Source organism: Rhipicephalus microplus, chromosome X (assembly GCF_043290135.1).
Source record: "Rhipicephalus microplus isolate Deutch F79 chromosome X, USDA_Rmic, whole genome shotgun sequence".
NCBI lineage: Eukaryota > Metazoa > Arthropoda > Arachnida > Ixodida > Ixodidae > Rhipicephalus > Rhipicephalus microplus.
Window position 1 is genome coordinate 78,214,255 of NC_134710.1, and position 24,515 is coordinate 78,238,769.

The following is a 24,515-nucleotide window of genomic DNA, read 5'->3' on the forward strand; positions in this document are numbered from 1 at the left end:
CTATTGGCCGGTTTCTAGGCTTCTCAGCCTCCTGATGGCACCTGTTCTCTTTTTCCTACTTGGTTTCCAAAGCCATTCCTTCATGCCCACCAGTTCTTGCTGGAGCTTGTGAACCTTTATCTCGTACTCACACTGGTTCTTCGTGAGTTTGGCATGCTCACATTTGGTTGAATGCATTTTTTGAGCTCGCCTTGAAGATGCTTCAATTTGCGCTCGAAGTCTGTCGGCGCAGGGTGGCTATCTCCTCGTAACGTCACTTTAGGACCGTTTCCTTAGTGTGGTAATGGGCGTCAAGTGAGCGAATTCGGTTCCCCTGCTGACGGTTCATTTTAGGCATCTGCGCTCTCTACTGGTTGTACCACTTCTCAGCTTCGTGATGGCACCTGTTCTCTTTTATCTTAGCCACCAAAGCCACCTTGTTTTTCTTCATGTCCGCCACTTCTTGCTTGCACTTGCGGACTTGCATGTCGTACTTGTTCTGGTTCTTCGTGATCTTGGAATGCTCAAGTTTAGCCAACTGCTTCTTGAACTTTCTTGAAGATGGTTCAGTTTGTGGTCAAAGTTTGTCTTGATCTTTCGTACTTTATTGTCCGTATTCTTCAATGCGCCAGGAGAGGTCATTTTTGAGCAAATGCCACCTACTCAATCTCCATCACTCGATTTTTCTTCTGAAGCTGCATCAGCGTGTTTTCCTACTGCATGCGCATAGTTTTTTGTCTTTGCTGACACTGCTCAAGTTCGCCTATCAGCATCGGCCTGAAGGAAATAAGTGTGGAGAGTGTGGACAGATCTTTGCCAATTCTTTCGTGTTCCTCCAGTTCCTCTGCGGCGGAGCCGGAGCTTTTGTTCCTGTAGTTTTCGGCGGTTTCAAGTCAGCATCCGTTTTTTTGCACTTTTGTCGCCTTATTTGTTCCCTTTGATGGCAAGTGCTTCGTGTCCACTTGAGGTTTTCAACGTCGCGCGTTGCCTCGGCAAGTATGACTTCTACGCTGGTTTTCTAGACGCTGCAGCTGATGTAAATTTCACTCACTGCAACTGTCGAGTTGGAACTTGGGACCCATGCTCGTGCTTATCTGGTAGCTCTGGAAAGGCTTTCAAAGCTGGGCACACAACTTTTCAGACTCCAAGACCTTGGTGCTAAACTTTTCATCAACCTTCAGGTATCTCTTCATGAGGTTCTTGGCGCCTTCCTTGGAGTCACCATAGCCAGTCCACCCCCAGTTGCTTGTTCATCCAGGGGTTCCTTGTTTTTGACAGTTAGGTGCTCTATGGTTTCTTGGAGGGCCTGGATATGGGTGAGAATGTAGTTGCCCTCCGTCTAAACTTCGTGTTCTCGTAGAGCATGTCGTTCACTTGCTCCAAGCTATTGTAGTGCCATCAACATCATCATCATCATCATCATCATCATCATCATCATCATCATTATCATGTCCTGACCACCGCGCTGCGCCTCACGCAAAGCTGATTCTAGATCAAGCTGCGCGAGGAAGGAACGGCCTAGCTCCTGGCCTGGCTGGTACGCTGTAGCGGTGACTCCGCCTACGCCTCCGTCTTGAATAAAATTGTGACCTCGGCACGAGCTCGTCGCCGCCGTCTCGCCACCTCTCCTTCCTCTACATATTGACACGTGTGTATATGAAAAAGAATGACGATAGGAACGTTTTGTAGATTCCAGCCAGTGGGAAAGGGGGTTTTTCGAGACGACAATAAAGCAGGTGTCTTGCTGTGCAGCTGATTCTGAACACGCTCTTTTCGCTATCGTAAGTTGCTGTCATTCTTTGTTCGCGTTGAACTGCGACACTGATGGAGGTGCTGGCCGCAACGCTGCCCGATTCCTCACACCCCTAGTGGCAGCCGTTCATCCAGCCTACACGTGCCCATTGCAACCCCTGTCCATCGATACAGTCGTTGGCTACGAGGTTTTCCTCCAGAGTTCAACCCCTCACAGGAGCCCACTACAAGACAACTAGAAGTGGCTAACACGAGCCCCCAGCGGTACTTCTCGGCACCGGTCCTCCCGATCCATGTCAGGTAATGTTTTTTTCAACAGCTGGAGCCTGAACGCTTTGGTGGCGGTGCACACGAAGACATAGAAAACTGGTTAGATCACTATGACCATGTTGCGAAGATCAACCAGTGGTCTGTGCAGGAAAAGCTCTCCCGCGCCTACTTCTATCTAGATGACAGCGCCCGTACATGGTACGAGAACAGCGAAGGCACCTGTCCACATGGACCGAATTCCACCAGCAGATGGTTGAAACCTTTGCCAATGCCGAGAGACGTGACCGCGCCCCCCCACTACTAGAGATAAGGGTCCAAAAACCCTATGAAATGGTCGCCTTGTTCACCGAAGACATGGCGCTTCTATTTCGGAGGGCTCACACGCAGATGACCGAAGATAGCAAGTTGCGCTAAAAACGTACATTTCCACAAACTTGTGTGGTGCGAGGTGAAAGAGCAGCTGTTCACCGGACTTTTGCGCAACCCGTTTAGCACTGAAGGGAACGTCATCAAAGAAGCGTCAGCTATCAAGCGGGCACTTCACCAACGCTGCCGACAATATGACCGCTTGTGCAGCAGCCCTCAAATTCATGCTGCCACTGTGACGTTTGACAATGATAGCTCCTTGCGTGACATGATCAGAGAGATTGTTCGTGAAGAACTGCAGATGTTGCGGACTCTGGTAGTGGATACACCCATAGCATCTGTCACTCGAGTCGTCCGCGACGAAATCTGCCAAGCATTCTCGATGGCTGATCCTGCCCACGAGCAACGTCCCGTGATGTACGCCGCCGCCCTTCGAAGCTCCTCACCAGTGCCGCCTTCATAATACCCGCCACCTGCAACCGTTCCTTGGTCACCACCACAGGAGGAGACACTGTGGTGCCCACCCATCCAGCCGCCATACGACGAGTCGTCTTCTGGCCTACCATGGCCTTCGTCACATGACGAGTCGTCACAGCATCCACAGCTTCGCCGAAAAGACACCTGGCGCACTGTCGACAGGCGTCCACTCTCTGTCAACTGCGAAGGTGTAGGCCTCATAGCCCGTTATTGCTGGCACCACGCCGACCCGTTTCGCCCTCTCCGGCCACGGTTTGACAGTCGACAGGCCGACGATTTGTATCCAGCCGTGGTGACGTTGGTTCTTAAGAACCTCTGGTGCATCGACCCTGTTTTGACGGCCGCTGTAATAATGATGTGATATTAACTGATTACCAGCTGGGCTTCCGACATCAACCACGCTCTCCTTCCCGTGCCCAGTCACCTTTGTCGCAGTGCCGCCCTTTTGCCGACACCAGAGAAGCGAGGTCACCCAGCCCACGCCGGGGAAACTTAAGTGGTGACCTCAAGGGGTAAGGTTGCAGGCTGTGAGGACGAAAAAATAGCCCCCATTATTCCCAACTCAGAACGCTGCAAAGCCGACAAGACGTATTACCAACGAAACTGCGACCCCAGGCCTTATCGTTCTTGTGGACGGACAACAAGTCAGAGCTTTAGTCGACACCGGGGCCGACTCTCTATTATTAGTGATGGCCTTGCCGTACGGCTCAAGAAAGTAAAGACAGCGGGGACAGGACCTCGCTTAAGGACGGCTGGCGGCCAATTACTGATGCCTGTAGGAATGTGCACCGCTAGGCTAGACATCGGTGACTTAATTTCATGGCGACGTTCATCGTTCTCCGTTCGTGCTGTAACGACCTGATTATCGATATAAATTTCCTGGGAGAACATGGCGCCGTCATTAACGTCCTTGTTAGTGTCATTACGTTTTGCAACAACAGCCCTGCTTTAGTCGATTGCTCAAAGCCCAGACATAACTCTATACGTCTGACGGATGACGATGTGGTCGTCCCGCCACGATTGTGCACACTTGCTTCGGTAGGAGGGATAGAGCCATTTGATGGCGACGGTTTTCCCGACCAAGTAAACTCGCTGATCTTTAGCCATGGTATTTCAGTTACTCGAGGTCTTGTCACTGTCAATGTGGGACACGTAAACTTGCTGCTCACTAACTTCAGTGCTGAGCGCCGACACCTTCTGAAGGGTAGGCCGTCACTTACTTTGACAATAGTGTAGAAATCCAAGACAGTTTATCGGCAATGGCCGAAGCACCTCAAGAAGAATCAGTACCTAATCTTGACGTTGGTACTACGTTGTCAAGAGACGAGCAGACGAGACTTCTTGAGCTGATAGCTGAATCTCAGGACTGCTTTTCATCGACATCACGGGTCGGTCGAACGCCGCTAACAAAGCATCGAATAATTACCGATGGCGCAGCAAGGCCTATACACCAGAATCCTTATCGTGTGGCTACAAAGTACGAGAAGGAATAGCAACAAGTCAATAAAATGCTTGAAGATGATTTTATTCAGCCATCAGAGCCCATGGGCATCGCATGTAGTACTAGTTAAGAAAAAGGACGGTACCTTGCGTTTTTCCGTGGACTACAGGAAGCTGAATCAAGGGACTAAGAACGATGTGTATCCGCTTCCACTTATTGATGACTCCCTCGATAGGCTTCGAAACGCTTGCTGCTTTTCTTCGATGGACCTCAGAAGCGAATATTGGCAAATGAAGGTAGACCCAAGCTATCGGGAAAAAACCGCTTTTGTGACGCCTGATGGTTTATATGAATTTAGAGTTCAGCCCTTTGGTATGTTCTCAGCGCCCGCTACTTTTCAAAGGCTCATGGACACTGTGCTTTCAGGGTTAATACGAAAGACCTGCTTAGTTTATCTAGACGACGTCATAGTGTTTTCCCCAACTTTTGACGAGCATCTGAAAAGGCTAGAAGTTCTTTTACGAGCCGTACGCTTCGCGGGCCTCATTTTCAAACCAGAGAAATGTCACTTTTGTTTTGAAGAACTGCTGTTTCTTGGTCTCGTCGTCAGCTACACCGGAATTCGGCCCGATTCCGAAAAACTTGCGGCCGTGGCACAGTTTCCAGTACCATCCGATAAGAAAGCTTTCGGGCGCTTTCTGGGTCTATCCACCTACTATCACCGGTTTATCGCGGAATTCGCACGGATTTCGTCACTGTTAATTCGGCTCGCTAAAGTTGACGCTAGCTTTGAGTGGAACGACGAACAGCAAGCAGCGATAAATGACCTCCTACAACGTCTTCAAACTCCTCCAGTGCTTGCCCACTTCGACGAGCAAGCGCCAACAATGCTTCACACTGACGCAAGCAATGTAGGCCTTGGAGCTCTGCTTGTGCAGTAGCAAGAAGGCACGAAACGAGTGATCGCACACGCAAAGAGGACGCTAACACGCGCGGAGGCCGATTATTGAACAACTGAAAAAGAATGTGTCGCCGTGGTCTGGGCAGTTATGAAATTTCGCCTGTGTTTGTATGGCCACCCCTTCAAAGTTATTAGTGACCATCATTCACGCTGTTGGATGACGAATTTAAGAAATCCAACCAGCCGATTAGCGCGTTGGAGTTTTAGGTTACAAGAGCTTGATATCACGGTCATGTACAAGTCTCAGAAGCGACGTGCGGACGCTGACTGCCTGTCTCGATCGCCAGTACAGTCAGCCTCTGTTTCTGACGACAAAGATATGGCCTTCCTTGGTGTTCTCGACGTGTCCACCAATGTCCAACAACAACGAGGTGACCCTGAGTTGCTTGATTTGATTATTTGCGTGACAGGGCGTTCTTCGAGTGCACCCAGAGTCTTCGCAAGGGAATTATGGTCGTTTTGCTTGCGCAACGGCGTCCTCTACAAAGGAAACTTTTCATTCGTCGGAGCTCCTTATTTGCTCGTTATTCCTTCACCCCTTCGGACTGAAGTGCTTCAAGCATGTCACAACGAGCCGATGTCTGGCCATTTAGGGTACACTCGCACATTGACAAGAGTCCGACAGGAATACTACTGGCCACAACTCACAACAGCCGTCAAGCACCACATTCAGACTTGCCTCGATTGCTAGCGACGCAAGTCACCTCCAAAGAAATCCGCCAGTCAGCTGCAACCAGTTCCTGTAGCACGTACACCGTTCGGCCAGAGAGGAATGGATATTTAGGGACCCCTTCCTACTTCTACTGCAGGGAACCACTGGGTTATAGTCGCAACAGACTACCTAACCAGGTATGCCGAAGCAAAGGTGTTACGAGCCGCGTCAGTGGCCACAGCGGAATCAGTAGGTAGCATAGATCTGGGTGGTGGTCGTCATTCCGAAGGCCAGGAGGACGTTCAGAACTCTAGAGAGCTGAGGCAGAGGGACAGGCGTAAAGGAAAACTTAACAAGACGTTTATTTGCAACATGTTGGACAGTAACGTCCGAACGACGACTCTTCTCGCGACACTCTCCTGTTTTCTTCTGGCGGGCTGTTCCCGCTGCCTCGCCGGGCAGTTCCGAAGATAGGGGTGGAAAAATCACTTGGGGGAACCAACCACTCTTAGAGAGCACAACACAAGTATCCCTTCACACACGTGGCAGATGAAACGTGGCACACGCGCGGGGACTAGAAAGCGACCACGCAGGAGAAATTCATGGCAGTCGCTCCTGTAGCACACAACCGGCCTTCCGCACATTCCAGAGGGGCCCGCCCGTAGCCACTGCCCCGCAGGCGAAGCGCACAACCGAGACAAATACAGCCGGTGCAGGTGACAACCCGCACCCCACAAAAGAATGTCCGAGATGACGGCAAGGCACGCTATGGGGCAGCCGGCCGAAGGACTTCGTTACTGCTTTGTAACAAAGGCTATCCAAAGGAGCACCACAGCAAAAGTGGCGAGATTTTTCATAGAAAATACTGTGCTACGCTACGGTGCTCCGACTATCGCGATAACAGAACGCGGAAAAGCATTTACGACAGCTGTTTTAGACCACGTCCTGATGCTATGTGGAACGAATCACCATAAGACCTCTGCCTACCAACCGCAAACGAATGGACTAGCAGAGCGCCTCAACAAGACGATTGAAGACATGCTGGCGATGTAAGTGGATGTCCAACATAAAAATATGGACGAAAATGTACCCTATATCACGTTCGCTTACAATGCGGCTAAACAAGAAACGACTCGCATGACTCCATTCAGCTTGGTTCATGGATGGTAGGTACGGACAATGCTGAATGCGATGTTGCCACGTGATAGGGATGCCACCGACACAGGCGCCGATGTGTTCACTGAACGCACGGAAGAAGCTAGGCAGCTCGCCCGCTTACGGAACCGCCAGCGACAAGACTACGACACAGGCTGCTACAATGGTCACCATAGAACACTAACATACGAAACCGGTGAAAGAGTTGTGGGTTCAGGCACCCGTACGACAACGTGGACTGTCCGAGAAGCTGCTAAGGTAGAATTTTAGACCATATCAAATATCGCGCCAGCAAAGTGACGTCACCTACGAGTTTGTCCCCGACAGTCCCCACTGCTCGAGGCGTCGCCAGCACTGGCCTGAACTTGTGCATGTAGTGTGTATGAAGTCGAATGTGAGTGACTGACTGCATGTTAAAAAAATACGATGGTTCTGATTCAGCATCGGGGTGATGCTCCTATAAGGACAGGCAAGTGACACGTGTGTATATGAAAAAAGAGGGCGATAGGAATGTTTTGTAGGCTTCAGTTAGTGGGGCAGGGTGTTTTTCTGGTCGACAACGAATCAGGCATCTTGCTGTACAGCTGATCATGAACAGGCTCTTTTAGCTGGCGTAAGTTGCTGTCGCGCTTTGTTCGCGTTGTCCTGTGGCAATATGGTGACCATGGACGTACGGACAAGCAACCGGCACTGCTCTGCTGCCTCTGAGCTTCACGGTCATGTTCCAGCCAGCTCAAGCCTTGCAGCCACACTTTGCCTCTGCCACCGTTCCAGGCCTGAAACACCTGGTGATCTCAAGGACGCGCCCTTCGACGAGTCATTGGCTGCCATGTTCCCGCGACTCTGCCCACCAGTGCCGCTGTTCCCATCAACCAACTCCAAAGTATGCTTTATGCAGCCCGACGCCGTTGCTGCGGTGAATGGCATCACAAACCAGTCGCGTATGCACGCCATTCTTCTCGGCAGCTTTCCTGTAGAACTGCGTCATCTCGCTGCCACAACAAACTCAAGCCCACCGCTGTACGATGATCTCTTCTCTTGGGTGATGGCCTCCTACGGCCTCATATACCGCCCACTTCCGTTCACCCGCGACTTCCCGGTTTCTCGCGAGTCCCAGCAAGCAGTATCAACCAGCCATCATCCCTGTGTTGACCACGACGTGACCATTCCGGCTGCGACTAACATCCCAGATCTCGTCGCAAGCACATCTATTCCTCCACGTCGTCATGCCGACGAGATAGGCTACGCCCCCGCGACAATTGACCTCCCCTCTAAGAGGTGTGATTCCTCGGAGCCTATGTACGAAGGTCTGTCGCACGTGCCTGCCTCCTGCACATCTTCAATGATATCCACGGCACGTGACATCTCAGCGCCACGAGACTGCACGACGGCCACAAACGACTCGAGTCCTGCGCCTGATTTCCCATCTGCCGAGGCTCCCAACATTTGAGCAGAATGCGACCAGTCCGCCACGAGGCATGTTTCTTCGACGAACTCGGCCGATGGTCTTCCAGGCGTGCTCGCCACCCGCACGTCCTGCTCGACTTCCACGGCCCACGACCCCGGTACATCGCTGCGCGCCCTGAAGTCTGCCACGACCACGGACATCATGACTTCTCCAATTAGCCCCGCGCTCCTGGAGTCTTCGGCGTCGACGATATCCCGAGGCGGCATTCTATCGACCTCTGCACTCTGCGCGTCCTGCCACCAGACACTAATACCGCCCTTGATGTGTACCGCAGAAAAAGTTCGTGCCCCTCACCAGCCACGGCAGAACGTGCGGGATGCTGCAATCATTACCTAAACTCTCGAGGACCACCCGTCTGGCTCGCCACACGTAAAGCAGACCGCGTATACTCTACTGGACACGCCGGAAGATGACTTACCAGCCACCCCGCACACGCACTTTTCTGCACCTACTTTACCTCCGAGTACAGCTGACGTGCCTTGCAGTTCAATAACTGCTCAGCATCGTACTACGACTGCTCATGCCACGTCCGTCTACCGCACACTATTTGCGGCTGGCCTGCATACACGACAGGCAAGACAACACGAGCAGTTTGTAATCTGCCGTCCCCAATGCTGTTACCAGCACCGTAAACATACGACCTACGTCACCCACCAGACTCGGCGACGCTTGCACCGACGTAATTCTAAACCAGCTCATCTAGACATGCTAGGCAAACGCACCACTCGGTTTTCCCGACATCTTGGCCCAAGCGTGCGCAAGAATCGCCAGCCCCGCATGAGATTCTGTGTGTGCCAATTTCATTTCGCAACACTGCAAAATTTCTTGGCCCACGGCTCATTTACACGCTCGCTCCTCCCAACAGCGTGCTTTCGTCGGGGCCCTCGTCCGCTGCGCCATTCCGAGAGTCGCCCACCAGAGACCGGGTTCCCTATGTTGCACCCACGTTGACAACCTGCACTTGCCAACAGACACCTTGCGGATTGCCCATTTTGTATATAGTATTTGTCACTCTTTCTTTGTTCATATACCTTCACATCACGCAACTTGCTAGGGGGGAGCCCTGTAGTGCCATCATCATCAGCGTAATTTCTTCACCACCGCGCCGCGCCTCTCGCACAGCTGATTCTAGCTCGAACTGCGCGAGAACAGAACGGCCTAGCTCCTCGCCTGGCTGGTACGCTGCATCGGTGACTCCGCCTAAGCCTGCGTCTTGAATAAAGCTATGACCTCGGCACGAGCTCATCGCCGCCGCCTCGCCACCTCTCCTTTCTCTACATCATCTTGCCCTACCAAGCGTTTGCCCTTCTTGTTCTCCATCAACTCCCAATTCAGCTCCTGGATCTCCATTCGGAGGGCTGCGATTGTCTGCTTCAACTTGTCTTGGTTTCCCGTGATCGTATTCTTGATGTTCTTGGCCAGATTCGTATATTTCAAGGTGTTAAGCATCTCTATGAAGTCTCGATCGCAAAGAGAGACGCATCCGATCAGTACTACTTCGCTGCATCTCAAGGAGCCGCGGCCCTTTGCTCAAGCAAGGTCACTGAGAACGTGCGTGACTGGTGAGCGGTACACGACCAAGCTGATGATGATGATGATGAATTCTCAAGCATGGCTCATACTCATTCAAGTAGATTGGACAAGAATTGATTATGTAAGTTATTGAGAATTCATTCGGTAGCCAGTATTATTATCCAAGAGAAAAATAACACGCGTAAAACGGAAAGAGTGCAATACTTGTTTTTCACCTGTTCTTGTCAGCCAGAATAGTCGTTATCTAGGACCGAAATTATTAGCATTCAAAAACCTTTTTGTTAAAATATTGCTGTACCAATATTACTGACGCAAGTGCGAAGTTAATTCATTTAGTTGCTCGAAGGTAAGTAAAGACGGCATCAGAAGCATACTTATGGCTGAAGTCCAGATTCGAGCACTGAAGGAAAGTATGTTTTGAATGTGAAGTTCCGCCCCAGGTTAGCAAATGAGTAACAAAACGTTTTTTTTTGCTCAGAGAGCATCTTCTTTCCTTCTCTTCGCTTCTTCCTCTTCTTCCTAGTCCATAACATATGCCGCGTAACAACACTTACATTTTCAAATCACAAAACGCGATATAAGTTTGAAGCTGTACAGTTCTGCCTCATGTAACGACTTCGTTTCCGCTAATTGTGAACCCAACATGATAACGTAGTACCTAAGGCATCCGGCTGCTGACCTGCCGGTCGCAGAAACAAATCTGTGTTGCTCCGGCCGCAATATCGTTGGAGGCGGAAATTTTAATGCTTGAGGGCGGTGTTCTTAGGTTTAGAGATAGGTTAAAGAAAAACCCAGGTGGTCGAAATTAGCAGAGCTTCCACTACGGCACCTCTCATACTCATATGGTGGTTTTGAGGCGTTAATTATTATTATTAATATTAATATTATTGATATAATAATATTATTACTATTAGGAATGAACACAACACCATGGAAGAACAAGCATCATCGCAGAGAAAGGCACCAAGAGATCGGCGCTCGAGCACCACAATCTTCCTCGTCCTGTGGCTATCTCAGATCTTCCGCCTGCCCGTTAGGTTCACCCAATAAACCTCCTACATTTGGTGCATCTTGCTTTGTAACCACATCACCTACGCCCTGAATCTCTGATCCCGCACCCTGCCTTCGACCATCCAAGTTGACGCTGCCCAACAAACAGTACCTCTCACGGCCGCTACTTGCCCCGGCCCGGTTCACCAGAGAGACCCCCTGATTTTTGCCGGCACCGAAGACCAGAAGTCGAGGACTGGCTGTCATCATACGAAAAAGTCAGTGGACCCAGCAGATGGGATGACGATTCTAAGTTGGGCACTGTCAATTTTCATCTCATTAACGTGACCAAGCTTTGGTATGCTAACCATGAAACCAAGTTCGCGAACTGGTCCGCCTTCAAGCAGGCAATATGTGCCATTTTTGGTCGCCCTACCTTACGGAAGCTACGCGCCAAGCAACATCTGCGCACTCGGCCACAGAAGCCGGGTGAAACTTATATAGAGAAAATGTAATTGATCTCTGCCGGCGCGTCGATGCTTCCGAGAGCGAGAGTGCAAATATACCGCGCATTATGAAGGGCGTCGAGAACGACGTTTTCAGATGCTTCTTGCAAAGTCTCCTAGCACTGTGGCTGAAGTAGTGACTTTCTGTCAGAGCTATGATGAATCGCGGAGGCAACGAGCTCAGATGCGAAGCTAATTCCAGTCAATCCTACCAGTGGCCGCACTAAATGTCATGACTGACCAGACAAACAAACCTTCTCGTACAAATGAAAGATTTCGTGCGAGGGGAAGCGGCTCAGCAGCTTTCTCTATTGCCTTTCGCTCAACGCAAGGAGCTCTCGCAGCAACAGCCACTGGAACACCCACCACCATTGGCTTCTATGCTCCGGCATGTTGTGCAGGAGCAGATTGCGAGGATATGCCTGTGCTCTTGCAGCAGCTCTCCGTCACTGCGCCTCTTACTTACGCTCAGACACTGAAGTGGCAGCAGCTACACCAGCTCCCGCCGTTGCAGGTACTGCCGCATGCCTCAGCCCTGACTCGGCCGTCCACCGCCTGGGCTCTCCCAATTGCTACCACAGCCTCAGCTCGCCCGTCCACCACATGAGCTGCCCCATCGTCGCAAATACTTGTAGAACGCGCGATAACCGGTCCATCTGTTTTGCGTGTGGCGGTCCTGGCCATATCACGCTATACTTCCGTCTTCGCTTGCGGGGATACTTAGACGCCCGGACACAAAACAGCTTCATGAACCTTCCTGCATCTCGTCTGGAAAATTCGGATCCTCAGTCAAGCTCGTCTTCATGGGAATCTCCACGTACTATGTTTGGTCGCTCACCTTCACCCCATCGTCGCTCCCTGTCACCCATGCGTCGTCGGTCAGCTCTTGAACACGAAAGAAACTAACCACCGCACTTCAGGAGGCAAGAACTGCGCTGTCTAAATGTTCAAGGTTTCGGACATTGCCAGCGAATATTGTCGAACTTTTTGTAGAAGGTACTCGTGCATGTGCTCTAGTTGATACTGGTGCTACCGTTTTCGTGATAGGCGCAAAACTTTGCCGCAAGTTCCGAAAAGTGACTACGCCTCTAGATATGATACCCTTGCAAGCAGCGAATGGGGACCCGCTTCAGCCTGGAGCCGCCTGTACTGTCCGACTAATAATCGCGAAGAACCACTACACTGTTGAGTTTATTGTCCTTTCGTCATGCTCACACATCATACTTGGATGGGATTTTTATCGCGTAACCACGCCGTTACTGAATGCGCAAGATCGGAACTTGAACTCTTCCCGTTTTACAACTAACCAACCGACCGCATTGAGCCCACCATACACAAACTCGTCGTCAAAGAAGGCACTGAAATTCCTCCGACAGCACCTGTGTTGCTCCCCGTGTTCTGTGACAGCATTGGACACGAAGCTTCAGTCTTTCAACCATCAAGCCTCTTCCTTAGTCGAAGATCACTTCTTCTGCCTTATTCAACCCTCTTTATTTCTGAAGGAAACTGTGCTTTTTGCCTCATCAATCCCCTTCTGTATCCCGTCAAACTGTTTCAAGGTGAATCTCTTGAACACGTGCATGCCATTGATAAAGAACAAATTTTTACCGTGGTGCCAGATTGTTCCGGTGACTACGAGGCCATCAGTGAACACAACCATTCGTGTGTACCTCCTTCTGAGCTTTTGAATTCATCGATCGCTGACGGACTATCGCCATCTCAATGCTCTGAGCTTCTCCAGCTGCTCTATCAGTTCCGTGAATCATTTGACGTTGCTCAACCTACCCTTCGCCGAACTCCCAATTTTTTTCACTGCATCAACACAGGTTCCAGCGCCCAAGTACGACAGCGACCATACCGTGTTGCCACCGCGGAACGTCAGGTCATCACCAAATAAGTTGACGATATGCTCAAGCCCGACGTTATCCGACCTTCCCAAAGTCCATGGGCATCACCTGTCGTTCTTGTAATAAGAAGGATGGTTCAATTAGCTTTTGTGTGGATTACAGGCGCCTAAATAATAGCACTCGCAAACACGTATACCCTTTTCCCAGGATTGATGACGCCCTTGATTGCTTTAAAGGTGCCAAGTTTTTTTTTCGTTGTTAGATTCGCGTTTGGTGTACTGGCAGGTGTCCTTAGCAGATACCGATCGTACAACAACAACCTTCGTAACATCGGACGGGCTATATGAGTTTACTGTCATGCCCTTCGGCCTATACAACGCGCCGGCCACATTCGAGCGCATGATTCACTCGGTTCTGTGGGGTTTGAAATGGAACATTAGCTTCTGCTACCTCGAGGATATCGTCGTCTTTGCACCCGATTTCGCGACACACCTTGTATGCCTGCAACATGTCCTCACATGTCTGAAGAATGCGCAGCTCCAACTGAATCTGAAGAAATGTCAGTTTGCTGCACGGAAGCTCAACATTTTCGGTAACGTCGTATCAAAAGATGGCGTTCTTCCCGACCCGGCTAAACTACGCGCCATCTCTGAATTCCCCGAACCGACGACTGTAAAACAGTCACGCTGCTTCGTAGGATTATGCTCCTACTTTCGTCGGTTTGTGCGCAACTTTGCCTCCATAATTGCCGCTTTGACCCAACTTCTAAGCCGTGGCAACGATGTCTCGTCATGGTCTTCTGAGTGTGATCACGCATTTACCACTCTTCGCCGTCTCCTGACATCTCCGCCTATATTGCTCCTCTATGATCTTACGGCTGCAACTGAGATCCATACAGACGCCAGCGGTGTCGGTCACAGTGGAGTTTTCGCTCAAAGCAAACCTGAATCGCCTGAGTATGCCGTCGCCTACACCAGCGGAACGCTCAACAAGGCTGGGGTAAAGTGTTACCGATAAAGAGTGCTTAGCCATACTTGGGGCGCTTGTCAAGTTTTGCCCATACTTGTATAGCCGCGCGTTTGCTGTATTTACAGGCCATCATGCCTTCTGTTGGTTGTCGACACTGAGGGATCCATCAGGTCGCCTTGGTTTTTGGGCTTTGTGGCTTCAAGTGTACGACATCCGCGTCGTGTACCGTTCTGGCTGCCACCGTGCCGATTCTGATGTGCTCTCTCGATCACCACTGTCCACTGAGGCTACCTCTATATCCCTTATAAAAATGCGCTGTCAGCTCTTGATGTAGACAGAATATCGTCTGCACAGCGCGATGATCCATGGATAACTTCGCTTCTAGACGTTTTATCTGATGTACCGACGCTTCCAACCACTCGAGTAATGCGACGCCAGGCTTCACACTTCACGATTCGAGGTGGACCCTTGCACCGGCGCAATTATTCATCTGACGACACTGCTCATTATTCCCCAAGAGCTGCGCTCTACAATCTGTGCATTATCGCACTTCCCGCAATGCGCTCACGCTGGTGTCTTCAAGACCTACGAGCATTTAAGGAAGTGATACAACTGGCGCGGGATATTTACTTTTGTTCGATAGTTTATTCGCGGCTGCCACGAGTGTCAGCGACGGTAACAACCACCGAATCCAGGAGCAGCTCCACTACAGCCGCTTGCGTGCCCCGACGGCCCATGCAATCGTGTTGGAATTGACCTTTATGGACCACTGACATTGACCACAGCAAGTAACCGGAGGGCTATCGTTGCTGTAGACCACCTGACATGGTTCGCTGAAACCACTGCTCTTTCTACAGCGACCACTCAGGAAGTCGCAGCTTTCATCCTTCATCGTTTTGTGTTACGTCATGGCTCTCCTTGTGAGCTCCTCGGTGACCGGGGCCGTGTATTTCTATCCGACGTAATTCAAGCACTTCTCCGCCAGTGCTATAATGTACACCGGATGAGTACTGCTTACCACCCTCAGACGAATAGCCTAACTGAGCAGTTTAATTGGACCCTGGCTGACATGCTCGCGACGCATATGGCATCTGACCTATTGAACTGGGACTTGGTTCTTCCGTTTGGTACCTATGCGTACAACACCACTACCCAAGTCACCACCAGCTTTTTCACATTCTTCCTTCTATACGGACGTCAACCATCGCACGCAATTGACACTTTGCTGCCATACTCACCAGATGCATCTGAGTGCACGACTGTGTCCGAAGCCACCCGTCATGCCGAAAAATGCCGCCAACTAGCAAAGCAGTTTACTACGACCGACCAGCAACGCAACGAATAAGTCTACGATAACGACCACCCTCCTGCCGCAAAGTTCACCTCTGGAGCCCTTGTATGCCATGCCATAGCTGTATGTACCACCCTGTGTACCTGGTTTGTCTACCAGGCTGCTTTCAAATTACCATGGTCCATACCGCCTGGTAGTAGCACATCGCCCGTCAATTACGCCATTGAACCGCTCACGCCGCTCGGTGACCGTCGTCGGCATGGACGAAATATTGTTCACATAGACCGCTTGAAGCCGTATTTTGATCCGCTCGTTCCCGCCTGTTATATCGCCAGAATGGCGTAATCTTTCTGGACGGGGCCAGTTATAATAAAGGAATAATGACAACATCAGAGAACAACAAGCATCTTCGCAGAGAAAGGCACCACGTGATCGGCGCTCGAGCACCACCATCTTCCTCGTGCTGTGGCTATCTCGAACCTTTTGCCTGCCCGGTAGGTTCACCCAATAAGCCTCCTTGCATTATTGTTATTATGAAGTCTTGGTTTGGAAGACCTTTATTAGGCCCGAGGAACCGGCATCCGACAGCTACGATGAACGAACCAAGATGATGATGCTACGCGACAACGATGAGGATGCATCAGCAACACATGATAAAGTACAGGTGAAGAGGATGGGTATACTAAATGCCCGCACTAATTCCCCCCACGTGAAAGCGGCCAGACTGGCCACGGCAAGCCAAGGGGACAAATAACGTCGCCTGAAGGGCTTCATACGGGAGACATGGATGACCTCAGTAGTTCGATAACGGTGATCTGCGGGGGCTAGAAGCGGCGTCACGTGATAATTCACTGGTGAAATCTCTTCAAGAACTGTGTACGGCCCGATAAACCATGGCTAGAATTTGTCGCACAAACCAGGTTTGCGAATAGGAGTCAAAAGGAACACTTCGTCTCCAGGTTGAAAAGATACAGCACGATGCGATTCATCATAAACTAGCTTTCTCTCTTGCTGTCGGGGTTCAGTTTTATACGAGCACGTTGGCGGGAATGTGCGAGCCGTAAAACGCATTCCTCTGAAGAGGATGGAGATGAATTCGCGTGGCACGTAAAGAAAGAGACGTCCAGAAAAGAAGTAGGGGAGCGTCCATAAACTAGGTAAAATGGTGAGTAGCCGGTTGTCCGCTGAATAGCCGTATTTTAGGCGAATGTGACGAACGGTAGAGCTACATTCCCGTTCTTGTGGTCTGGTTGAATATAGGCGGCGATCATGTCAGCAAGAGTGCGGTGGAATCTATCAGTGAGGCCGTTAGTCTGGGGATGATAACTAGAGGCAGTCTTGTGAGCTGTGCCGGAGGCGTGAAGAAATTCGTCCACTAGTTGTGAAACGAAGGCTTTTACACGGTCACGGAGCAGCGAACATGGAGCACCATGACGTAGTATAATGGCTCGGGGGATGAAATCGGCAACTTCAGAAGCTGAACCAGCAGTGACGGATGCCGTCTCGGTTTAGCGCGTCAAATGGTCAACGGCTGTTACTATCCACCGGTTTCCAGCAGCACTGACTGGAAGTGGGCCATAAAGATCGACGCCTACAACTTCGAATGGTGCGGCTGAGCACGGAAGAGGCTGTAGCGTACCGACTGAAGCAGATGTTGGTAGTTTTCTACATTGACAGGTAGTGCAGGACCCGACGTCCCGAGCTACACCAGTGGCAATGTCTGGCCAATAAAACCGACTTCGAAGGCAATCGTAGGTTTTATGGTAACCAAGGTGACCAGCAGTATGATGGTCATGAAGCGCTCTGAGGACTTCGGACCGAAGCGATCGGGGTAGAACGGGAACTCAGCGCTGACCGTCAGGATGGTAAATTTTGCGGTACAGCACCGAGTTGTCCAGCTTAAATTGCGAGAGTTTGCGACGGAGCCTCGCATTAGGTGGATGGGAACTGCCAGTGAGGTAGCCTATATTACGTCGACAGTGTGTGTCAGCCAGCTGTCGAGAAGCAAAATTGTAGGGGTCGTCCGAAGGCAGCTGGTCCATAGAGGTGGGAGAGGAAACCGCCGTAGGCATAGACTCCGAGGGTGTGTTGTGCAAAGTGATTGCGGAAAGTCTGAATGGAGCCGCTGGCAGTGGGCAGCGAGAAAGAGCATCGGCATTAGTATGCTTTCTGCCACACTTGTATTTGATGTCAGAACCATACTCTTGGAGGCGTAAATCTAGCTGCTGTAGCGTCCCGACAAGTTCTTGAGTGTCGAAAGCCAACATAAAGCGTGGTGGTCGGTCACAATGGTCAAATGGTGGCCGTGCAGTTAAGGACGAAATTTCCGCACTGACCTAACGATGGCGAGGCACTCCTGCTCGGTGATGGTGTAGTTGCTCTCGGCTGCGGAGAGGACGCGGCTGGCGTAAGCAACGACTCGCCATAGCGAAGAGTTGTCACGTTTGAGGAGCACGGCTCCTAAACCGCCACCGCTAGCGTCTGTGTGCAGGAAGGTCTGTGCATCATCGTGAATATGAGTAAGTACAGGGTCGGTCGTGAGGGCACTCTTCAACCTGTCAAAAGCCGATTCACATTCCTGAGACCACTGAAAGGGCATACCGGAAGCAAGTAGCTTATGAAGTGGTGCGGCTATGGAGGCAAAGTTTTGTAAGAATCGCCAAAAGTAAGAGGCGAGACCAAGGAAACTTCGCAAATCTTTTGGTTTGTCAGGGCGAGGGAAGCGAAGCACTGCAGCAGTTTTATCAGGGTCTGGACGAATTCCGTCCTTGCTCACAACATGACCGAGTACCTTGATAGATCTGCTGGTGAAATGGCACTTTTTGGTGGTAATTTAAGACCAGCGCCCGCAAGACAAGTCAGGACCTCGTCCAAGTGTCGCAGATGTTGAGGAAACGTCGATGAAAAGACAACAATGTCATCAAGGTAACATAGGCAAGACTTCCATATCAGGCCACGCAGCACGGCGTCAATCATGCGCTCGAAAGTTGCGGGCGCATTGCATAGACTGAACGGCATAACATTGAATTCGTATAGGCCGTCCGGGGTTGCAAACGCAGTTTTTTCTTTATCATCTTCGTGCATGGGGATTTGCAAATAGCCGGAACGCAAGTCAAGGCTCGCAAAGAATTCAGCACCTTGTAAGGAATCGAGGGCGTCATCGATACGTGGCATGGGGTATACGTCCTTCCTGGTGATCCTATTGAGTGCTCGGTAATCGACGCAAAATCGTACGGAACCGTCTTTTTTACGCACCAGAACAATGGAAGACGACCAAGGACTGGTCGAGGGTCGGATTATCTCCCATCGCAGCGTACCGTCTACGTTTTCCTCAATGATTTTTCGTTCGGCTAGAGAGACGCGGTACGGACAGCGGTGCACAATGGATGTTCCGTTGGTGTGAATACGATGTGCTTTAGCGGTTGTCTGGCCCAGGGTGGATGAATAAACGTCAAAAGAGTTTGCATTCTTTTCCAACAAATCAAGCAGCTGTTGCTTCTGTGAGTCTGTCAAGTCTTTGTTGATGGCTGCTGTAAAGGCTGAGGAAGCAGCATGATCTGCAGAATGGCCTATAGAGGCGACAAGGGTAAGAGGCATGACGCACACAGGCTCCAGATTGGCAACGCAAATGACAGTAGTGCCCCGCGGCAGTATAATTTTATCTGGTGAGCTGTTCTTAGTAGCGACGACAGCTGAACCATTGTTGAAGCGACCCACACCTGATGCGAGAGCTATGCCTTTATTAAGGCAACGGGGCGACGGAGTGACCAAAATGTCCCCAGAGTCAACGTCGTTGGACAAAACTGTGACTAATTGATCTTCGTGTGGTGGTAACTCAATGTCTAAAGCAGCGATGAGTCGAAGTGGCCTTTAGGTCTCGTCGCTGAGCAAGTGGTCTGTGTCAGTAAGATGGACGACACGTTGTGCACAACAAATAGCCGGGAAAGCAGAGGAAATAAAGTACCAACCTAAAATGAGTTCGTGGGAGCACGGGGATAGCAAAGCAAATTCTATATAATGAAGAATGTTGTCGATTAGCACACAGGCAGTACAAAGAGCGGAAGGGCGAATCATTGTCCCCTGGGCTGTAACCAGTGTTGGTTCATCATAAGGCGTCGTGACTTTTCGAAGATGGGCACACAAATGAGCCCGAATAATAGAAAACGCAGCACCAGTGTCCACCAAAGCATCAACGCCCACTCCCTCAACTGTGACTGAAATCATATTGTAAGGGCACGCTGGAGGAATTGGAGTCCTGTGTCGGAATGCAGTTAGTCCTCCAAAAACTGCATCGCTTATTTTTCCGGACGCCGATCAGAAGCCAGGGATGCAGGCTGAAGAGGAGCGACGGTAGAGCGACGGTGAACGGCGTCGAATCGATCGATGTCTACTGCGCAGTTCACCCGATACTTATTTATTTATTTTATTTTCCTCATGGGTTCCTAACAAAAGGGACATTACATGAGGGGTGGGCATACAAGAAATGGGGAAAGTCAAAGTTGGATGTGCAACAAAACAAAAAAAAACAAATTTTAGGACATAGCTGAAGCGGCGGAAACAAACAAAACAAAAAAGAGAAGAGGGGGGAGTGTAACAGGTACATTTGTTTGTAGACTCTAGATAAAAACATTTTGCAGTGATAAAAGATACCACTTATAAGGTACAAAACATTGCCAAGTACACAAAATATACATATACGCCATACTAGGAAGATGACACTAGAAACCATTACACAAGAATTAGCATGCTAAATCACCCGGAAAAAAATTATTTCAGTTCAGTGATGGTTGACAGAGAATTTTCAAAGGCGTCGGCATCCTGAATGCTAACAATAGTATCCGGTAGGGCGTTCCATTTTTTAGCTGTGCGAACGAACAAATATTCGGCAAATGTGGTAGTTTTTAGACGAGGGTAAAGTACTTGCATAGTGTTGCAACAACGAGCAGAGAAACAGGGGCGTTGGGTGACGTAAGTGCTGGATGGGGATGCGTGATAGAATCCGTGGACTAATGCGAGCCGCGCAGTTTTTCGGCGTTGACTAAGAGGGATGAATGCGGCACGTTTCTTTAAGTCTGTTACACTGGTGAACGATGACTAATCGGAAAAGGCGAATCTGGCAGCGCGGTTTTGGATGGCTTCTAGGTTTTGGATGAACCAGTTCTTTCAGTCGGTCTTCACTAGAGATGAAACCGATCAGGTGGATGCTGACCAGGCCTGCCCGCGTGCCTGCGCAATGGAGCTTTTTGCTATCATGCAGGAAGGGGTGTTCAGTCACTTGCTAGGGCTTGACACTAAAAAGGCAACCGGACCAGACGAAATTCCCAGTGAATTCTTACGACGGTATGCCGAATGGTCGTTCTTTTATTTAACAATCATTTTCAGAAAATCTCTTGAAACGTCCTCATTACCGCAAGACTGGCGCACTGCAATTGTAAAGCCTATATACAAAGCTGGCAATCGGCTTCATGTGAACAATTATTGCCCCGTTTCACTGACCTCTGTGTGTTTCAAAATCATAGAACACTTCATAGCAAGGCACATTATTATTTTTCTTGAGTCAAAAGAGTTTTTTTATCCCCATCAACACGGATTCAGGAAGGCGTTGTCAACTGTTACTCAACTGGTAGAAACAGTTCATGATTTTTATTTATCTCTCCAAGGTCAACAACAAATAGACGTCATTTGTGTAGATTTCGCCAAAGCATTTGATAAAGTTCCTCATAGCAAATTATTTTTAAGCTTCAGCAACTAGGACTTAGCTCAGATATACTAAATTGGATAGCCGCGTATTTGGAGAACCGTCAACAAAAAGTACGTGTAGATGATTGCACATCTATTTCATTGAAATTACTGTCTGGAGTCCCACAGGGGTCTGTGCTGGGTGCTTTGTTGTTTTTAATTTTTATAAATGATATTTCCGCAGTAGTCGAAAGCCCGGTTAAAATCAAACTTTTTGCAGACGGTTGTTTAATTTACGCTCCTGTAACTAACGCAAACGACCAAATCAAAATTAATCGCTGTCTGCAAGCCTTGCATAATTGGTGCGCCCAGTGGGGGATGGAAATTAACTTTTCAAAGACTACGTTCACCCATATAACCAAGAAAAAATCCGTACTCGCATATGATTATAAAATCGGAAATAGCCTTCTGACCAGAACACACAGCTTTAAATACCTGGGGGTGACTATTACCAGCGATTTGGGGTGGCACACTCATGTTGAGGAGGTGTGTTCAAAGGCCTACAGGAAGTTGTTTTACTTGAGGAAAAAACTCGAACATGCCCCTAGAGATGTCAAATTACTTTCATATAAGACATTTGTTCGCCCTATTTTGGAGTATGCGTCTTCTGTATGGAGTCTTCATCAGCAGTCACTGAGAGATAAAATAGAAAAAATTCAAAGGCTAGCAGTGCGCTTCATTTGCTCGCGGTACTGGAGGACAGAATCCGTCACAAATTTGTTAAAATCATGTGTGCTAGAACCCCTGCAAGTGCGCTGCGAAAAGCAAAGGTGAAAACTCCTGTTTCAAATTATAAGAGGCGAAATGAAAATAAATAAAGACACATACATACAACCTGCACCCAAACGAGGAGCTCGGTTGAACCATAGTCACCCAATAAGGCCTTTTTGGGCGCGTCTGGGTGGCTTTCAAAATTCTTTTTTTCCGTATAGTATAGAAGCGTGGAATAGACTTCCAGAGTACGCTGTTACTAGCTCAAATGTCAAAGCGTTTGAGTGTTCGCTAGAATTGTACTACCAGCAACATGAAACGTAATGTCTGTTTTGTCATTGTGTATTGTTTTTGTTTTGTGTTTATATTCCTTCCTGTAATGACCCTCTTAAGTGAGGGTTACAGAAATAATAAATAAATAAAAAAATAATGCTGGTGTGGGTCCCAAATTGCTGCGGCATACTCCAATTTAGGGCGTAGTATTGTGGTGAAAGCTAATATTTTAAGTGGCTGGAAGCAAACTTCAGGGTTCTTTGGATATAACCTAAAGATCTACTAGCTGTTGAAATGACGTGATTGATGTGGAGGCTCCATGACAGGTCACTTGAGATATGTATTCCAAGGTATTTATACAAGCTAGTCGGTTGTAGGAAACTGTTATGTAGAGCGTAGTTGTGCTTTAACGAATTAGTACGTCTGTGAAAAGACACTGATCAACATTTAGAAACGTTTAAACTGATCTGCCACTTGTGGTGCCAATTTCGAACGGCTGTTAGGTCTGCTTGTAAAGCTATTTGATCTTCATGGCTAGTGATTGTGGCGTAAATAACGCAATCGTCGGCGAATAAACTTATGTTGTTAGTAATACAGTGTGGAAGGTCGTTGATGTAAATCAGGAAAAGCAGGGGGCCAAGTACTGTTCCCTGGGGAACACCGGAGAGGACGGGAGAGATTTGAGACCTAGCTGCATTTATGACAACGAATTGTTTTCTGTCAGTGAGAAAGTTGTTAATCCAGGACAAGACGAATGGGTCAAGATTAAGCAAAGAAAGTTTGGTCATAAGGCGGTGGTGAGGAACTTTATCAAAAGCCTTTTCAAAGTCAAGAAATATGGCATCAGTTTGGATGTTCCGGTCAAGATTTGTGTGCAAGTCATGGATGAAGGCAGCAAGTTGCGTTTCACACGACAGGCCTTTCCGAAAACCATGTCGGGAAGGGTGACTGAAGTTGTGCTGTTCGAAGTGATTAATGATGTTGGCAAATAAAATGTGCTCCATAATTTTGGATGGGACACTTGTAAGCAATATGGGCGGGTAGTTATATGGGGATGCTTTGTTGCCATTTTTGAACAATGGAGTGAGTTTACCGAGTTTCCAATCACTTGGCACCTGTCCCTGTGAAAGTGATTGAGAGAAGAGCAGTTGAAATGCTGCGCTAATTAGCAATTGTGTATTCTTTGATATTTTGCTGTTGATGTTATCAATTCCACTTGCAGATGAAAGTTTCATTTTTCTAATTAAGTTACTTATTTCATTTGCAAGTATTTCAATAGGTGACATTAGCTCACTTAAATAGACTCAAGGTTCTCTCCGGAGTTCGCAAAATAGCTATGTTCACGCGTAAAAACAGAACAAAAGGCATGGTTTAAGGCATTGGCCGAATCTATGTCACTGAGCTCTTTGTCATTAGTACCGAATAAGGTTATCGGCGAGATGTTTCTTGGGTTTACTGTTTGCTAGAAATTCTTAGGGTTATGTTTGAGCATGTCTAGTAGTGTTGTTCGAAAAAAATCGCATTTCGCGTTTTGAATGTTAATCGAGAGGCATCGCTCAGAGTCGGAATACTTTTTCCATAAGGACGGTTGGTTCTGTTTTTTGGCACGTCTGAACAGGCGTTTTTTTCCGGTTTACCAGTTTTTTAATCGCGTTGTCAAACCAAGGGGCGGATGTTCTATTTATAATTTTTATGTTTGGTATATGTGCATCAGTTAGTTGGTTGAGTTTTTCGACTAATAACTTCCAATTGTTTTCTATGGTGCGCTTGTTGATTCCCTGTTCGTATGAAATGTAAAATTGTTCAAATTTGGTGTTATTATTTTCATAATTGCCACGACCGTAGCGTTTTCTCTGCTTTTTTGTAGGCTTAATTTCCGGAAAAGTAAAATTAAAAGAGGCAAGAATAATTTTGTTATCACTTATTTCTTTAAGGTAATGGAGAGAATGCAGGCTACTTGGATCCGACATGAGAATAAGGTGTAATATATTAGAGCTGTGTGATGTTTCTCTGGTGGCATGGGTTATTACTTGTGTTAGTTTGTAGTGTTCCAAACAGGCTAGGAAATCGCTGCATTCACCGCTGCGAAGGGAAACGTTGTTTGACCATTCTATGGACGCATAATTGAAGTCCCT